This window comes from Ostrinia nubilalis, chromosome 7 (assembly GCF_963855985.1).
Source record: "Ostrinia nubilalis chromosome 7, ilOstNubi1.1, whole genome shotgun sequence".
Lineage (NCBI taxonomy): Eukaryota > Metazoa > Arthropoda > Insecta > Lepidoptera > Crambidae > Ostrinia > Ostrinia nubilalis.
The window spans coordinates 13,558,881-13,579,644 of record NC_087094.1 but is presented as its reverse complement, the minus strand read 5'-3'; the positions used below and the strand labels follow the sequence as shown (position 1 = coordinate 13,579,644).

The window sequence follows — 20,764 nt, the reverse complement described above, 5'->3', positions numbered from 1 at the left end:
ACAAAGAATCCATGATAGTGCTAGCTTGCGCAGAGGAAATCGGATTATATTCTAAGATATAAAGAGTACTCTGAAAGCAAGCATCGAGGCAGTATTTTTTCAAGTTTAAATAAATATCTAGGCATTGTCAGTCACTTTAAGTAAGCAGGTACTCATATTTACAGAATACAAAGGTATGAATTTCTCAGAAAGAAACATTGATTGATCTGAATTCACCTTCTGAGAATTTGTCTACCGCCTCTTACCAAGTAGAAAATATTAATTTCCGCATTTTGTTCCTTGTACAGTTACACAAGTCACTCTTTTCACTCATAAATACGGAATGTTGTATCTTCTAGTGACGTAATCGTTCAAAATTCTCACTCCCTGACTTCCCTAACTTTTGCCAGTAAAATTCGTCTTAAAATACGCTTGTCCAGGTCTTGACACGGCCCGTCTCGCCCGCGCCGGTCGTGACAGCCGCGATAAGCCCGCCTCCCGCGATTTACGGCTTAACATTGTCTTCAATGCAAACTTTGCTATCCAAAAGGTCCGTCCACATCTCACGCTCCTCATTACACGCTCCGGGTAGCTGCATAAAGAGAATGGAAAAAGTAAAGTAACAACAAACACGGGAGATTGTACATTTCTCTCGCAAATAAGCTAATAAAAACGGGCATCAGGGAAAATTCTCTGTGCGCATTATAGAATTAACGACGTGAATGTAAATGGATGCCGCAATAAGGTTTACTTCCCATTAGACGATGGAAGCGGTACACGCACCTGTAATATGTTAAGAAATAAATACAAGTAAGCTAACATCCAGGTACTTATATACTTATGTACTTAATAAACTGGATGCAAGCGGCGCAGGACCGGTCTTTGTGGAAATCCTTGAGGGAGGCCTTTGTCCAGCAGTGGACGTCTTTCGGCTGAAACGAACGAACGAACGAACGAAGCTAACATATCAAAGATCATGGTTTCAAATTGAAAAACTTAACCTTATGTCGCGTGATAACAGTCAACGATTTTCCGATTTTCCCAAGGCCGTTTTTCAGCAAACTTACACGTGAGCCAGTTTACAAAACGTAGTGCTTAAAAGCCACTTATCTAGCAATGTACGTACACTGCGTGCGATTCAATACTTTATGACACTTCTTTCAACAACTTTAATTAGTTTATTTTTAGCACAATTTCGTAAACATGGTATGATAAAAATTAGTGACTTTGTAATAGGGTCTCAGATATTTCTTTAATTAACACCAAACTAGATAAATATAAATCGCGCTAGAACTCCGACAGACTGAAGTAACGTAATACTGTTATCAGCCTGCGACTGTAATTATGCGTAGGCTACGCATTTTGATTGTTGCTACAAACTATTAATTACTTTAATGCGCGGGACGCTGCGTTACAAAGCTGTATCAAATAACAGATTACGACGCTTCAAAATGTAAGTGTATTTAATTGTACTGTGTTGTATTTCGATCGTTGTAATTTTCAGCATAAAGTACCTATTTGAAAGTTATTTGGAATTTTAAACATAAAGCTGTGTAGGAATGCAGTTGGGACGTGTAAAAGTGCTTTCTAAAAGCCTATTTGCAAAAATAAATGATATTTATGAATTTTTATTTAAGTACGTACCTATTGCTTCTGGGATAATATCTAATACAGCAATGATAGAGACCATTATTTTGGCTTTTCTGAGGTTACAGGACGAGTTTCACAAGTTTTCGTTTTAATCAACTAGATCCTTTCAAACTCGAACATGTACGAGTACGTACACACAAAAATGTAAACACTATCGAACATAGAATCTGGGGGCACGGCAGTGCCCCCGCCAAGTCGAGCGCGAAGCAAACACTGCCGTACCATCCTTTACTGGAACCATTTCGCCGCATTTTCAGGCCCCTATTTAAGAACCTCTGGATAAGACCAGAACGCAGAAATTTTCGTCGTCTAGTAAGCTATAATCACATACTTTAAATCCAAAATTTCAAGTCTGTAGGTCATTTAGTTCCGAAGTTAAGCGAAAGCAAAGTTTCGCATTTACGACACTCACTCACTCACTCACTGACGATCATCAAAATAGAACTAGTACTTCCCATTAACTCAGAGGGCTGAGAGGGCCAAGTCACACTACATTAACTATAATAATAAAGAAATCGCAGTAAGGAACCATAGACTTGGCACGACTTTGTCTAGATTTCATTACTTTTTAGAGATAAACAAGCAGCTCCATCGAGACTTGGCTAGTTTTTTACAGAATGTTTTTGGTGGGATTTGATTCTTTTTTATTAAGTAAGTAATCTAAAAATAAATTACGATCTTTAAATCTAGAATTTAAGATCTTTGTCATTAAAAATAAATGATGTTCGTCTAGCTCTTTGTCCCTAAGTAAAACATATTCTTTCTGCATTGTAACAACGATGTCACAACATAGCGTGGGGTCCCAGCCTAGTGGGATAAGTGCTACTCCCAGCGCGAGAGGGCTCGAGTGCTTGCAACTGATATCACTCGAGCAAGACCGCACCCTCGAACACTGGTACGGACTGCACATGAAGCTATACACTTTGGCATCTTATGTCATTGTAATAGAGGCGATTTTGCAATAAAAATGTAATCAGATAATATGCTATCGACTGTATAATAAGGTGGGAAACTAAATACTCATTTGAAATTACTGTTTGAAGAAGTCATTTACATACGCAATATTTTTAAATTTAAGTTTTGTTGTATTATTTTTTGTTGGTTAGTCAACGACCACAAGGCTACCAAACCTTATCTATGTAATTGTTGTATTACTATTTTGCGACAAACAGTTTGATAATCATGCTGTTTGGTTTGGAGGAATGTTGTTTACATCCTACTTTAAGACTACATCAGAAGTTGCATGTTTCGTAGCGTTTGACATCGACATGAAATGATTGTATTACCTTATTTTATTTAAAAACGATCAAAATTAAATGCAGCCTAATTCAGGTGAAGTAAACGACAGAAGAACACAATAGAAGTTGTGGAGCAAGTGGTTTCCTTAGATAACCGAGTCGTCCCTCACAATTCGAGTGTTATTTCAGAAGCGAGCTACAGCAGTGGGGCCAGTTTGTCGGGCGAAACCGCAACCGGCTAGTCGCACAACACAAGAATAAGAAGAAGGCTCACTTGTATCTGGTAGATTTTGTTACATGCAGTTTTTAAAATATTGGCGAAAGCCTTTCTAATAAAACAAAAATCTACATTGTTGAAACCAATGTAATGAAGGAGGTCTACCCTAAACTGTCGTCTCTACACCCATTTATTATTAGGTACACCTGCTCAATTATTTAAAAAAAACTCAAATCCTGGAACTGCGAGATTCTTTTCTGATTGATAAAATTCCACAACAACAAAATTTAAACAATAAAATTTCCAAGAAAAAACTTTAACTATTTTTGTTTGTCTGAAAAAGAACAGCAAAATTCCTAGGGTAGTAACTCTTCAAAGCTAATTAATGTTAAGCTAACTTTGTCAGAGTACTTGAACCTTACTTGGATAATTACTCGAATAACTGAATATTTTAAGTAAAGTCATATATTATAAATATTACACATGTCAATGAAGTTACAAATAAAAATAAACAATTTCCATCTAAAGTTGTGATACTTAGCAGATCTTCTGTGTGCTTACCATGAGTTTACGTTAAGTGTGCTCGCTAGCGAGTACGTCAAAAAAATCTATGAAGATTTTATTTCTTGAAAGTAGCATTACATTAAATGTATGACAGATTGTACAGCGCCTCTAGCGGCTACTTTCAAGAACTAAAATGTTCCAAGATTTTTTTGACGTACTCGCTAGCGAGCACACTTAACGTAAACTCATGGTAAGCACACTGAACCCAATTTGATTGTACCGCAACTGACTGGCTATTTGCCTCGCCCGTCTCAGCTACACCACGCTGCATTAACAGAGTAAGCTTTCGGCAATAATGGACAATGTCTGGAATTAATTAGCAGCGCTTCGGACCAGAAAAGATAAGCACTTTGCTTATAGCAGGTTAGGTACCTGTGGGCTGTGCTTTGATTTAAAGTGAACGAACTTTGAAATACTTTTGTAGAGATTTTTAACTTTTTCCAGAGCACTTGTTAACACAGTTATCCATGTTAGTAGTATTTATGTTAAAATTACTTGTGTCTTCAATGATCCTAAGATTGATCCACTGCGTCTTCACAGCGATACCTAACCGCCTCTGTGGTCTAGTGGTAAGACCACCTGCTTCAGACGCAGAGGTCCCGGGTTCGATTCCCAGTGGGGGCAGATTTTTCTGTTCGGTTTGGTTGGTGGTAGGGCTTGTTCTAAGTCCGCCTGGCTAGCTACCACCATCTTACCTAAGTCTGTCGCCATAGGTAACAACAATGTTAACAGCATTATTGTGTTCCGGCAGTTAGAGGTAAGATAGCCAGTTCCTCCGTGGTTGAGGTTCCTCCGTCACTTACCATCAGGTGAGATACAGGACAAGAGCTTCCTCGTTGTGAATTAAAAAAAAATTGTAACGCCCGTATTCACAAACATTACAATGAGGTCTCACAGTGCGCGTGGACTCACACGGTTACACACGAACGAACGCTGAGGTCTGTTCAACGCTGTGCGTTCGATTTGCTGCTTCACTTAAGCAAGCATCGTTTGTGAATACGGGCGTAACTCGGTTTGCTTATAACTCAACTTTACTTATTTTTTGCCTATAAGTATTGAGTTACCTAACTACTCATTTTTTCAAACAAATTATAATACTATGTTCTCTTAACCAAAGCAGATTTCTTCTGAAAATACCTAACAAGGTTAGGCTCCATAATGTATTTGTTGTCTGTAGTTGATATTATGTAAGTTTCATGCATCTAAAACTAGAGATTTCAAATGTTTGATTAATCATTATACTAAATTGTATGTTAATTCTAACTTAATAAAAGTACCTACTACCAAGAGGCTACGAAATTCTCAAAAACCATTTTGATCAAATTTTAATTACCATTTTGTGTAACTTTTATTCGTCGAACGGTTGTTAACCCCAACATGTCGCCCGTTAGTTGAACTTTGCTTAGGACATTTTCGAAGAATTTTTCTCTATAAAACAAAATGTGACACAATACTTTTGTGTACAGTTCTTGTTTCTGATAAATTGACCCTTAAAGGGCAAGTAACAAATTAATGAAACAATATTTATTTAGGTAACATTATGTGTGTTATGTTCAAAACTACTTACATATTTTTGCTTTGGAACCTCATAATGTCACTTCCTGCTTAATACGTAATACACAGCTTAAAAACAGTTTAAACTTTAAATATGACTTAGATGAGTTAATAAACAAGGAAATTATTATCAAAAGCATACAAAATATTCATGGTAAGTACCATAAGTACCTATCATAGCTCGACAACATGAATGTGATTCTTACCGGACGTACCTATTTAGTATTTAAAAGTCATCATAGATAAAGTCACATGCTCATCTTAGTATGCCAATCTATTGCTTGAGCAAGCGTAAACTGGCAAAATTAATGCGATCAGCAAACGCGGTCGGAAATTGACGCCTTCGGCGAAGCCAAAATTAGGCGCCGATACCACGATCTTGGGGAGCTATACAATAAATTAAACCTATAACAAATTAACACATTAATGCCGCGGCTACAAGGCAAAATGCGAATCCACACAAATCCTCTTCTTTTCAGGCAAATGACATCCACTGCTAGAGAAAGACCTGCCCCAGGGATTTTCAAAAAGATTTCAATTGTGATTTTCCAATGAGAAAAATGAGAATTAAGCTCCTATGTGAAAAAAGGATCTTATTAAGTAAGACAAGACCATCATCATCATCATTTTAGGCGATAGGAACAGAAGATAATAAAGGTGTATTTCATGATGGTTAAAAGTCTAGAAGAAAAGCTGCCTTTAACCAAATTCAATTTTATGGCCAGTCCGATAAGATTCACTGCCGATTCTCTGCACAAGCAATTCCAAAAGAATCGCTTCAAATTGTAGTCAATACAAACGCCTCATTCCTCACTGTCGGTTTTACAGTAAATTGTGCATCCGTAAATCACCCTACGAGTACATGTCTGATACAAAAAGTGGGAAATAAATGTACTCTCCCAGCGACACAGCGAGCCGTGAGGAATTTTAAAGATTGCTCCATTCTATTAGCAAAAGTGCTGGATAATTTATCTATCCAGACAAAGTACAGATAAAGAACTAAGGTTTATCCGTTACATCTTCTCTAAATTCTCTTTTAGTATTAAAAGTAAGAGGATGTACGAATTTTTGTTTATGCAAATACACATTTGCATTTCATTCAGACAAAGCACTTCGAGGTATTAGCTAGTTCTTTTAAACTAGGAATATTTAAAATATTCAAGGAATATAAATGATTCCAATTTGTTGACGAAGTTGACTTTTTTAATATTTTAATCACAACTGTTTTTGCTCGCACATTTTTAATGCTAATGCTAAAACTGGATAAGATGTTTAAATTCTTTCGAAGTAAGCCTGAGAACTCCGTGAAAAAGTATACAAAAGCTTAGAGTGAGGTGCTCTAATATTGCTACGACGAAACGTAGTGCTACGAAGCCTAGACTTAGACGTAACCTCACATTCAGTGCTACGCGTAACGCTACGACGTAGCAGGTTTCCTTAGAACTAGCCACTTTCATAAAATGAAAACGAAAAGGCGCAAAGTGCCTACGCGGAGCGCTAAAGACTTAAGCTATGCGGCACTTTATCACACATACCGAGACGTCGCGCTCACATTCCCGCGCTAACCCGTCACCGGTAAAAACGTGCCACCGCACACCGCACATCTGCAATACTTTTTGTGGATAGCTTAAATTTTCAAAGAATATTTTGCGGTTCTGTCTCGCGCATGGAACTTGCCTTTCAAATGTAAAATGGTACTAGGAAAATAGGTTAAAGCTACGCAAACAGGCTCACTCAGAGCAGGTTTGCAGTAAAATGGGGAGAGAGATTGAAAAAAAGGAATAATAAAAATACATTTCAATTTATTAAATACATATATAAATATTCAGATTGATCCGTTGATCGTTCAGCTCGTTCAGCACGTAACATAGTGACGTTGCATAATCTAGGATTGGAATAGATAACTGAAACTATGAATGTGAACAGACTCAAACAGAACGCATTGAATGTAATGAGACATAATCAACAGCTTGTTTAGTGTCAATATAATTTTTTTTCTGTTTATGCTCTTAATCTGTTTATTTCGAATTGTAGCAAAAACGTTTCATTCATTAATTGAAATTAAAAAAACAATTTCTTTACCAAAGCTCAAGAAAACTGCGGAACTTCATACACAACGACGCAGTGCTCTCAAAAATCAAGATCACAACTCGCGGCCGAAGACGGTTTATAACTAGCGCACATAGTTAAATACTTCGCAAACTTAGACAGGCGCAAACTTTAAAAACCCGACTGTATTATGGTCAATGGAAGAGTGGAAAAAGTGTGAAGTCCGCGAGACTTGAAAGTTAAATGTTTCCGAGTTCCACTGGCTTTTTTATCGCGCTTCTTTCGAAGCAATGTTTCTCTTTACAGCCATTTTCGCGTTTTACACTCGCTGAAAAAGTGGCCAGATCTCCCCTTTTGTTAGATTACATTGAATTTTTTACGTCGATGATATTTAGGAATCGTTTCACAAAAAAGTAAAGTAGGACCTATCTATACATACAACAATAATTAAGAATACTAAATAAAATTAGCTAAAAAATACTAAATTATTATTATAAAGAGCTGTGGTTTTCTGAATAAAGAAAAAAAATAAAAAATAAAGAAAAACTTCATGTTCATCATAATAACTAAAATGAAAATGATTCACCATTATAAGTATGTATTAACAATCATCATAAAAAATATGTTATGAGATTATCCAATCATATCTTCTATTAAAACAACATGCCTATTCGACTATTTTAAAATAAAGGAAAAAATAATCTGCCATCTGTATTTATATTTTAATTACTCGACTTTCAAAATTAATATAAACGAAATTTAATAAAGCCGTACCCACTTAGACGCGTGGGCCGCACATTTTTTTAATTAAACCTGATAAATTAATGTTTTGTTATGAGGCTCAAAAGGGATTGTGTCGAAATATCGTCGTTGTTAATAGCAGCGGCTTTTGATGGTACAGACGGGACACTGTGCTCTTATTTACTTGACATAAGAACGAATTTGCAACAACAATGTATAGTCTGATGGGCTGCCTGTACACTGATTTTGGAGTAAGCTTCATAAGGAGGCTTTGTTAATGTATTCATTGTTTTTCATCAAGTTTATTGATTGTGGAAGTAAATAAACCGATTTATTCGGCAGCGAGCACGATCGTGGATTACGCAGAATTACGTTCAAGTTGAAATTCATTTCGGTTGGAAATGATACGTAACAAATTTTAATCGGGTAATTAATTGGTTTAATCGTGTTTCTTGCAAATTAATCAACGATATGAATCGCGAATCATTTGTTCAGTAAATGGTTGAACATTATGAGGTATTAAGTTTCAACCAAATGACGTCCACTGCTGGGCAAAGGCCTCCCACCAAGGATTTCCAGAACGACAGGTCCTGCACTGCCCGCATACACATCGCGGGAGGCCTGCCCAAGTGATAAGGTATTATTCGATACCATATTCGTTATATGTGTCAAAGTTTAAAACGTAACTAAAGAATCCTACTCCTACTAATATAATAAAGACGGAAGTTTGGATGTCTGGATCTTTGTTACTCTTTCACGCAAAAACTACTTATTTATTTATTTATTGAGGTATACCAACAACATTACATACAAAGTAATTACATGAAAATCTTACTTACATAAAAAGTTTAGTGTCTATGCATGCCAATAACAGGTACACACAGCTTTGGCTAATATACTTAGTTTATTTCAATTAATAAGTAGATTTGAAGTACAGTCAACAGCATATCAGACCACACATATTTGTTGTAATAAACTACTGAACGGATTTTTTTGAAACTTTACAGAATTATTGTTTATAGCCCAAATCACAGATGAGCCCAAATTAACATATAGGCTATAATTTATGACGATATGTGACAAATAAATTTCAATAAATAAATAAGACGTGTCTAAAAAGCGCCATCAATCGTCATTGGTTAAAATCTACAGCGCTGGACAAACTACTGTTTTCGACGTTCGTAAATATTTATGCGGGGGAAGCCGTGAAACGCCATCTATCAACATGATATCTAACGGGGGTAAAACGAAGTGCGAAGTCGCGGGCGGCCTATAATTATTAGTTCAATTATTACTTGTAAAAGTACACAAAAAACGTATACTAACTGAACCCTTTCTAGTTTTTTTCCACAAAGCATTGAGATACAAGGACTCCCCTCTGAACTCTGACAAGCCAACAAAGAGATTTAATCCGCCCCCAATAACCGCGAAGTGCAAGAAACTGCACACTTTTATAATGAAAATCACAATCTTATTCATACAGCCAAACCATCAGTTCGTTTGCTACAAAGAGAAATGCATTATGGAGAGAGCTGTGGCAGTTGCGGGCAGTGGTTCCCAAGAGCACTGAAAAGTCATAAAGTCATTGTTTTTTTGCAAATAGGGTTTTAAAAAGCGCTTGTATTACTTTAACCCTACCACTGCTTCGGGACAATAAATGTACCAAAAACTTGTATTACAATCAAAACCCTCGACTTGATTGAATCGTTTTAAGTATTGTTTTGTGATTCGGACCTCCGAGATAAGAGCATTTGTGTTAAAATTACAGTCCTGGCGAGACTTCAATCAGGCAAGTTTTCAAACTCATTGTGATCGAAACGATTCATCGCACATCGGGCTGTCTTTATTTTGTTAACGACCACACCTAGATCTGTGTATATTAACTTACAAGTTAATCTACTACACCAAAAGACCCTATGGAATTGACTATACCTGAATAAAACAACATTCAAAATGATAATTTAGCATATCCATCCTAGTGGATCCCTGGCGAACTTATTGTATAATCTGGTACTCCCTTCAATAAGTCCTTAAGTCGATAATGAGCGATAAAGACGTTTGAAGTTATACTCGTCCTTCATTTATTTTATACAGTCTCCTATTTTATTAATCTCACCAATATATCAAAGTTTTTAAATTTCTTTCAAGTTTGGGAACCTCTGGCCGATTACTGAAGTAACAATTGACTGCAGCTGCACCGGTCCGCGATGCAAACGAAAGAATTGGGTATTTTTTATGTTACTTTCGCCTTTCACGTTTGCATTGTGAAAATAAGAGCTGTCTTTAAAATCGTGAGACTTGGTGAGTAATGTTCCCTGCTTACTGAAACTTTGTAGACTGGGAGGTTGTAAAAAATTTACGGTTCTATTATCTAGAGACATAGTTACTCTTTCAATAACTTTAAAGCGTATTCTTTCTGATTGGTATAAGTGGTATAAGATTAATAGAGGCACTCTAAGCTCTAAAGTGTAAACCTTCAGCAAGTTCTATAATTTTTTGTCTGTATAAAAATTAGACCCTGCTCCTAGACTAACGCCCGTATTCACAAACGATGCTTGCTTAAGTGAAGCAGCAAATCGAAGGCACAGCGTTAAATAGAGCTCTGTGATTGGTTCATGTGTCACCCTGTACATCCACGCGCACTGTGAGACCTCATAGTAATGTTTGTGAATACTAGCGTTAGTACCTATAGCAAAATATTTGTTAAGGAATTTTCCAGAAATTATGACTCCAGCGGCTTGCTCCTGCGGCTCCTTGTATTTGTCGAGTGACACGAATATCAAATGACGTAATGCTCACTTTAGACATGCACTTTTAAAACTAACGCGACTCTAAAAAGCAAGCAGAGTAAAACGGTGACATAAGAATTGTCCCGTTTGTCCCGCTCTTTCTTAGTTTCATTTATTTATGAGTTTAATGTTCTTAAGTAAGTTGATTAGGTTTACAACTCTGAATTTTATGTTATTATCTAAAGAATCATAAACTTAGTTGCCTACTGAGCTAAAAGGTGCTGTGGTGAACATGCATTCAATGCATATTATGTACTTATTTTTAATTAGTGGGTTTAATTATGGTTCTAGATCTTATCACATGAATTAGATAAACCAATGCGTCATGTGAAACTTGATTTAGGTATCTTGATAGGTTTTTTTTACAAAATTAAGAGAACCCTATCAAGAACAAATTAGGTTTTGGGGTTTGTTTGCCTTAGTTACCTTAACTAAGAGTAAATAGCCCACAATCCTGCTTTCTATCCTAAAAAACTAAAACCCGTAACGGTCCATGTAAAACGTAATAAACATGAGTCAGCGAACAAAGCCACGCGCGCCTAATAGTGCCCAAGCTAAACATACGTAGTACGCTGAAATATGCAAACTCGTATTGCATTAGGTCGCCGTTTGCCCCAAAGTTAGAGGGGACGTTACCCTCCACTTTCCCGTTTCCATTGGGGCGAAACGAAAATAAAACAGGAACAAAATGTACTACTGAGACAAAAAAGTGGTAATTGAGTATTCCTGAAACGCAGTTGGACGCCCGTGGGTAAATTATTCGGCGCTCCTTTCTTCCACCACGACCTACGAAGTATCTTTCTGTTGAGAAGAAACTTTTTTTAATACACCGCTATTTTAGACTACATTGAAAAATATACGATCTTCGTTTTCGCCTAGGCGCAGGCCACCGATTTTAAGTCGGCCGATACTTAGTTAGGTCCGATTCTAATTTGTATTAAAAATCAATCGGTGCAATGTGAGCACTTCCATACATGCTCATACCGATTAACTGCCCGACTAAACTATCGGCCGATAAAAATCGGTGGTCTGCGCCTAGGCTTACTTACTCATGTGCTGATTTCGACTCTGCACTTGCTAAGACTAAACTTTCATTAGGTCTCGCCTCGCCTGATGGTAAATGTGAACCACGCTAAAGGCGCGATTTAAAGGCAGAAATCTTAGAATGAGGAATGTTTTTATGATTGACAAGAACAGTTACAACTACGAGAAGTGTTTAATTAGCCATTCCATAAGACAACGCAATGTAAATTTTAACCTATACGGTATAGGCTATACCTAATGTAAGGTATGAAAGTAAGTTGTAGTCCATCTAGACCAGAAAAAAATGAATTGTAATTTCAACTTATACCTAGTTCATATTAAAGGATTTATAAAATGAGCAACAAAAATGTTATAATTTTGTATTCTAGCTTTAACTAACTAATTACCATAATAATCCGCTGCAATCCACTGCAATTTAGTAGTTCTGTTACAATGTATTTCATTTCCCCGCTGCGTTGTAACTTGTAATGCAGTTAATTACTTCCATTGAGTGTTTCTTCGTACTTCTGAGTTTCTTTTACGGTTTTTAATGTACCAAGATACACTAACTTACAGTCTAGTTTTAAATTACATTAGTTATCTTCGTGACTTGGTTTTCTAGGTTCGCTTGTTCGTGATTTGAGATGGTAGTTCAGCATTTATATGCAAGGAGGCTAGTGGTTAAATAAGAGGTCAAAGTGGTTAAATTTTCACAGACATCATAAAACACATTCCTTTAAACTTTAATAAATTACTTGTGTACTATATTTTTTATTTACGAGTATTTAATTAATGATTCTCTGCCTCTTCACGTTTCAGATTCTCTCTAAAAATAAGCCTAAGCTAAATAGGTTGATATTTCAAATGTTTCTGTAGGCTACATTATGGTTGCGGATTCGAATCCGACTGGGGGCAAATTTATGCAATAAGCACACTCACTTATTTATTTATATATTTAATGAGCAACATAATAAGCTTACAGCTTAAAGCATTTGGTTGTAGATGAATATGTAACATCTAGTTGATCTAACTAGTGTCATCACTAACTTTGCTTTTTTGAAGTACAGAGTCATTTAACAGAATACTACGTTGATTATTTTATTATACTTTTTTACTATCTGAGAATCGATCCAATCGAATTTCCCTTATCATTAAAAATTTACCTACAGAAACCCTAAAAAATACAAAACATAATTGAAATCTTATTTCTAAGGAAAGGCGTAAATTTTCTTAAGTGTCCGCCGTCGAGCAATACGATCAGATTGTAATAAAAGTGGAGCGGAACTTCTGTCTATTTCACGATATTGAATACTTTATCGCCGATTTTGTTTTTTATTGGAGCAATACGTATTGTTCGTCTCGGGCCGTTGTTTGAGCAGATTTAAATAAACAAAAACACATCGAAAGATTTTATACTTACATCTCACCTAAGTCTGTCGCCATAACAACAATGTTAGTTAGTGGTTCCGGCAGTTAGAGGTAAGATAGCCAGTTCCTCCGTGGTTGAGGATTCCGGGTGAAGCTCGCTTCCACCTCGGCCTGATCGACATTTACCATCAGGTGAGATACAGGCCAAGAGCTTCCTCGTTGTGGATAAAAAAAAAACTTAAAATGTATTTACCTACTACTACAGATGTCTTAATATTGAAAATCTGAACTCATTTTTCTTCCATATTGTAAAATCACAAATAAAAGCTACTATGTATTATTCGAAATGAATCGATACAAGGCATCACGCTTTGATGCTTTAACTGAATACTGACACCATTCAAATATATTTTTACAATATTCAAGCGAATGCTATTATCATTGGTTGCTTATTCAAACCTATCGTAGTGTGTCCTAACGATGATCACAGTTTGCTTCATTCATTCGTTTCAACCAAATGACGTTCACTGCAGGACAAAGGCCTCCCCCAAAGATTTTCACAACGACACGCTGCTTGCATCCTACTTCCGGTACTTCCCGCGACCTTTACGTCGTTCCACCTAGTGGGAGACCAGCCCACATTACGTCTTTCGGTCGCCACTCGAGAACTTTTTTGCCTCAGCAGAGTTAAAAGTTTTCAAATTTCTTCATAAACTAGTTCAAAAACACTATTACACATTGCCATTCACCAAATTGCGATGGATGTTCGAAATAAGACCCCACTCCCCGTTAAACTTCCACCAAACAAATAAAACTAAACCCCTAGAAGATGGATTTCCAGTGGGCACACAGATTTAGTAAAACTTAATTGAAGTTCCGAATATCTCGGGCGAGCATACCACTTGCATTGAACGCGTCGCGAAGTTACTCCAACTCCCGAATCCGTAATGTTTTAATGCACTCCGTCTGGGTTGTCGGTTAAATAACGGAATGTTTACACTGTCATACGGTTTTAATTAAGAAATTAATTACGTCTTGTTATGTTTGCTCATCTTTTAATTTAGTAACTTTGTAAGTTCTTAAATAATGACGGATGGTTATTTAATATTAAAATATCTCTACTGTTAGACCAAGTCTTTAGTTATAGTTTGTCGTTGAAGAGTGTGGGACGCCTGATGTTCACATTTGAGACCTTAGTTTGATTACTACGGAAAGAGCAAGGATGGTCCTTCCAGTCTGCTGAAACCATAGGGTACGTAACAAGGAAAGTTTTAGAGTTTTTCATGGTTTCTCGTATCAACTTAATATCGTACTGGAATAGGACATTGTAAACAAGTTTCCCTGGAAATACATCTGAAGTTGTGAAGTGATCGCGCAAGTTGGAGCTGGAGAAGATAGCGAGGTGTTGAGGCTGCAGCCAGCTGCTACCGTTATCGGTCAATGCTTTGACCGAAATCTTGTCGAGAAATAATTATCATCATCATATCGTTTAATTTCCATTGTAAAAGCACGACTCTCCCTAATATACCAGAGGCAATCAGAACATTTGGCATATACCCTATTTCAAAACTTCCATGGAAAAATGCTGGAACCATACGATACGTCACAGGGATTTTTTCTCGTAGATTACGATATTGGAAACAGTTTCCCCGCTGGAAATACGTCTGTGGAGTTGTGGAGTGATCGCGCAAGTTGGAGCTGGAGGAGATAGCGAGGTGTTGTGGCTGCAGCCAACTGCTGCCGTTTATCGGTCAACGCTTTGTTACTGCTGTTTTTATTACGTTCGTATTTGAATTATCTTAATCGAAATCTGGTTAAGGACCTAATCTGTAAGAATAAAAATATAGTGTTTTATTTCAAAGGATTTTCGGACGCTGAATCCAGAAAAAAATGCTGAATTAAACTTACCTAAAGTTCGAGTCGACAGCAAATCAGACAATGCGTTTTTATTGAGAAGTCTTTGGTTCGATGTGAAATCGCCTGTACTAGTCCAGGTACACATTTTTTTTTAAATTGCGAGACATTTTATACATATAGAAGATGAACGAACAATCAAGTAGGAAAACAATTTGTTTACACTTTCAGAAGGTTAACTAACATTATAATTGTATAAGTTAATGAGCGTAAAAGATATAGATAGCGTGCTAGCCACAGACAACGGCAAGCTGCTTATCGGTCAATGGCCTGTTTAGACTGTATACCTACTTCTCAGACATTTTATATCTACTAAAGTCGTAACTGCTCGGAAAGCTTTCATATCAACTCTAACTGCTCATAATTGCTTTTTTAAGGAATCTACACATCAAATCCGCCGATATTTCGGCGTCTTAGATGTTTATTTAGGCTTTATTTTAAAAGAAACATGTTGACGACTTGACTTTCTATATCAACGACTCACGTCGCGAGTCGTCGGGTCGGTAGTTTTGGTGTGTAGAGTTTTGAATATATCAAAATTAAAAACTTCTAGCTACAAAGTCAGGGACAAACTATTACCTAAAACATACAAATACGGATCGCAACCACACCATCAATAAAACAACGCGGACGATTTGAGAGCGCACGCTCGCAGCAGGTCGATAGTGGCTGGCCCATGAACAAGAAACCTAGATATGAATAATCTAATCTAGTATTGTTTTAGTAGAAAAATCTAATAGCTTATCTTGTTGGGTCATCAATCTTTTCAAGATTGCAATGGATTAGGATTTGAAAGAAATATACATGCTTGGCAACTAGATCTCTATAGGTACTCGTACATAGGTACATGTATTTATAACCGTTTATTTGTCATTTGTAATACCTATTAACATTTAAACCTCTTAAGCAGAGAGAACTAGAACTTATAGTTTCTAAATATCGTAGTTATGTATGAAGTTAATTAAAGTAGTACGCGTCTATGTAAAGACACGTTTAAAAGGTAACCTGAATAATTTCATTTAGTATACTCAATGTCTTATTAATTTCTAGCAAAATAAAAACAAAATTAGGATTTTCAAATAACAGGCCTAAAAATAGCGTACTTTTCAGTTAAACTTTTCAAACATAAAGCAGTTTAAACCTGATAAAAACTTCCAGCAACATACGGCCACAGTAGCGGCGTGTATATTTTATAACTGGCCGACATTGAAAAGCGCTTCATTCGGTCAATTAATAAAGAAATATCTCCCCGCACGCGCCGGCGTCAAACGAGCATCCGATGCGAGCTAAATGTTCGGGGTTTTTATTCAGACTCTGTGCCTGCAGATAGAATAAATAAATAGCTGAATACAGCGAGAATAACTTTAGACGATCTTTTTTGGAGACAAATATTTACTGAGCTAAGGCCTAAAGTTGCATGCAGGATTGCAGACCGCTACCAAGCGGGCGATGTGAAAATCATTGGGGGAGGCCTGTTTTCAGCAGTGGACGTCCTGTGACTGAAATGATGATGATGATGAATGCCTAAAGGGTATTTAAGCTTCTCGTCAAAACAATATTCAGCAACTAATTAGTATTTAGTTGAATTAAGCTTCGTGAAAGCTTTTTAATTAGACTGAAAACTTTAATGTTAACCTCGTAACAGCCAAAACAACAAAAACAATCAAAAGCCAATGCAAAAAATAGTATTTAGACTTTCGTTTACCACAAATACAGAGGTAATTATTTTTGTTTGTTACTTTTGCGCAATTAGCACAACATCAACTGTCCAATTAAAATACAAGACAATACAAGTCTAAATCATGTTAATTATAATAAAAAATGAAAATTTTGTTCTTGTGGAACATAAAGACGTCAATAAACACACTCGGTATGTGGCACCAGACTCAAAGTAAATGTGAAAACAAATAGTTGATCTGATGCACTGTGAGTTTGCTATTTGATTTTCCCAGTTTGTTTGCTAATTGAACTTCGTTGTCATTTACTGGATTTTTTATTCAGAACACATTCAACATCTTTGTAGGGCAGCGGAGTTGTTGTAGGTGGTGTTGATTGAAAGGCCGTGTTTCACTAATTAAGTTTATTGCCAGGTCTGCACAGTTTAAGATATTACTCACAATCACAAGTGTAATGGCCGGAGTACGAAACGCTACTGGGCGCGATGGCGCTCAAATATGTACATACGTCACAAGACCGAACGAATGAAAGAATGAATGAATTTTAGTGTAGTTAGTTTCTTGTCGGCCGTTTGGTGTAGTGGTTCAGAGCGGACTACTATGCCGAGAGGTCCCGGGTTCGATTCCCGGCCGGGCAGAAATTGAAATGATGAATTTTAATTTCTGTGACGGGTCTGGGTGTTACTATGTATAATATGTATGTATTTAAAAAAAAACCGGCCAAGTGCGAGTCGGACTCGCGCACCGAGGGTTCCGTACAAACCTGCAAGGTTTACAAAGTTCGTTCATTACGACAATCGAGTCATAACTATGGTATTTTTATTGCAAAATGAAATTCATAACATTACAATGGGGAAAGATGGAGGAGCATAAATTTAAGACAAAGATCTATTTATCGTTTGTCATTGCTGTAACTAAAATTATGTTTACAATCACAATTTTTTTGGTGGTATAACTACTTAAAGTTTTAAGCTTTTCGGAATTTTTCTGTTACCTGTGCTGTAAGCTATTGCTTCTTACCAAATTTCGAGATTCTATGTTAACGGGAAGTGGTCTTTAGGTTTTAATTCCCTTGCGTGTAGTTGCGAGTTTCAAAATATGCGGTATCAATGGTTGTACTTTTTCGTTTTGCGTTTTTGCGTTGACTTAGTTTTTTTTTTTCACGGGTTAAAGGCAATTAGATCTAAGTATTTGATACAAAATACAAAATACAAATACAAATATTTTATTATGAAACACATGTTACATTGTCATTACAAATTAGCCTTATCCATTTAAGTTTAAAAAACTTGTCCTAGGATAAGGCTGCTCTTCACAATGTTTAAAATTTCTAACATGAGTAGGTAACTAATAATTTTACGTTTAACAATTTCACGAAGCTCAGCAATATGTTATAAACAAAATTTTATAAAAATCTCTATAAAAAACATAAGAAATTAACGCACTGCTTTTAATTATGATCATAATAATGATATGAATTTCAACTTGATAGCTCTACGCGTTCATGAGGAAAAAAGTAATAAGTTTATATTTATTAAAAAATATATATTTTGTAATGTAACTAAAAATTTAAGGTTTTCGGAATTTTTCCTTTATGTGTGCTATAAAACGTTGCTTCATGCCAAATTTCAAGATTCTAGGTCGACTGGAAGTACCCTTTAGGTTTTGATTCCCTTGCGAGTACTTGCGAGTTTCAAAATATGCAGCTTAAATTGCTGTTTCTTTTGATTGCGTTGACATAGAAGTTTGATTTTGTTACAGCTTAAAGGTATTATAGACCTGAGTATTTGGTATGAATTTCAATTTAATACCTCTACGCGTTTATGAGGAAATGGGTAGTAAGTTTAAAATTATAAAAAAAAAAAATTATGTGATGTAACTAAAAATTTATGGTTTTCGTAATTTTTCCTTTATCTATGCTATAAGACGTTGCTTCGTACCAAATTTCAAGATTCTGAGTTCACGGGAAGCACCCTGTAGGTTTTGATTCCCTTGCAAGTGTCGAAAATTTGCGGCATAAACGGCTGTATCTTTTGATTGCGTTGGCTTAGAAGTTTGATTTTTTCACAGCTTCAAGGGACAGTAGACCTGAGTAATTGATATAAATTTCAGCTTCATACCTCCACGCATTCCTGAGAAAAAGGGTCTTGACAGACGGACGGACAGACGGACAACAAAGTGATCCTATAAGGGTTCCGTTTTTTCCTTTTGAGGTACGGAACCCTAAAAAGTATATAAGTAGTATATCCGTTAAGCTAGCACCCATAACACAAGCATTAAGTTGCTTACTTTGGGGCTAGCTGGCGCTGTGTGAAAATTGTCCAAAGATTATAAAAAAAAAAAAAAATTGATTTCTCTCTTGGATTGGGTTTTGGAAAAAAATCTGACAAATCACTCTGAAGTCGAAAGAACAAAACAAAACATAGTCCAACTCCGAATCTCTGTACTGGCGAACACCTCTGGAAAAATAATAGTAACAGGAATATTGTTAGGTTATTTGGGTAGTGGATTTTTTAAAGTTTACCAAAAAATGTCTCTAAAGTTTTTTGCTACGCTTTGCTATGCTATAGTTTGGTTCCGACTTTCGTGTGATTGGCGTCTGCATCGCTACAAACGCGCGTCGATGACATGCCCTTAGGCCCGGTTTTCACCATAACGGAGCAGAGCGGAGAAGTGTTTTAATAACCAATCAGATTTCATTATATCCACTTCTTCGCACAACTCCGCTCCTCACCGCACCTTCGCCGCTGTCAAATTGCATAGAAAAATTCGTCCGCCTGACACATCTCCGCTCCGCCTTGGTGAAACCGGGCCTTAGTTGTAGATTTTGTGTTCTTTATGAAAATCTTCTTATTGAAAATATCTATACCTTGCTTAAAAGTACAGAAAGTAACAGTTTTATCTCCAAATTCAGGTTCAATATCACAGCCTCATTTCCATAACCGTTCTCCGGCTGACGTCTAGGTTACATTTTAATATCATGAATAGGAAATTTAAGATAACAGACGTTCAAGTAAGACCTTGAATAGTTATTTATAATGCGATTAGCCCGTTTTTACGAAATGGTTAATCAAAATTTGAATTGCGGAATAATTATAAGTTTACAGATAATGCGCGTCAATAGTATGCATTATTGCGCAATTATTTCTAATCCCCCATAAAAATCAAACAAAAATAATATAACTATAAAAAGGCGTTGGATAATTTATTATAATAGTAGGTGTAACTACTCTAGATTACTCTCAGTATCTATTTCTAGATAAAACTGTTCTAGTTTTATTACTAATCAATGTCTTCTAAGCCCTCAACTTGAAAAAGACACTTCAACAGTAAATAAGAGTACTATCTTACATTTACAATGTTTATTGTTGCTATTTTCTAGCATAATCCATGAGCTACTAAGACCTAGAAGTTCACTCTGTTGCACATAATTTAAGAAGCGACTAAATTAATATTAAGTAACCATTTCCGAGATCTACTGCATAATTTTGATGCAAAATGGCGCGACCCCGCCTGCGATCTGCATTGCATCGTCCCGTCTTGGAGATTTGTTTCTATCGAAGAACAATACACTTCCGAGGCACTGTTACACTAAGCCTATTACTCTATGTTATTTTATAGGTAATTAAAAATGCTATGAAAATTGAATCTATGACCTACCTTCATCTGCCAATCTGGAAATCGTTGGGGGAGGCCTATGATCAGCGGTGATGATGATGATGATGCATATAATTTATTTTATTGCACAACCAAGTTTCTAACTTGCCGCAGTCGACACTGCGGTATAACGACTTATACCGTATTGTTGAGGACATATAACAAAGTTAAGCCTTGACTTGTGCTTGTATTTCACTGCAGAGAAACGACCCCAACGTCCACAACTATGACGTTATTCGAGCCATAGATGTAAGCCATACGATTTTTGATGGTTTCTGACTAGGAAGCGAACGTTAAAGTAAAATGTTCACGGATCGAAATTGATCTCTTTCATCGTCCAAGATA

The 20,764-nt window shown here is 36.4% G+C and overlaps 1 protein-coding gene across 1 annotated transcript in view; it reads right to left on the bottom strand.

Annotated features, from left to right (window-relative positions):
* Window positions 1-20,764, bottom strand: part of LOC135073385 (uncharacterized) — a 421,709-nt gene that overhangs the window by 296,822 nt on the left and 104,123 nt on the right. The gene's annotated exons all lie outside the window — the stretch shown is intronic.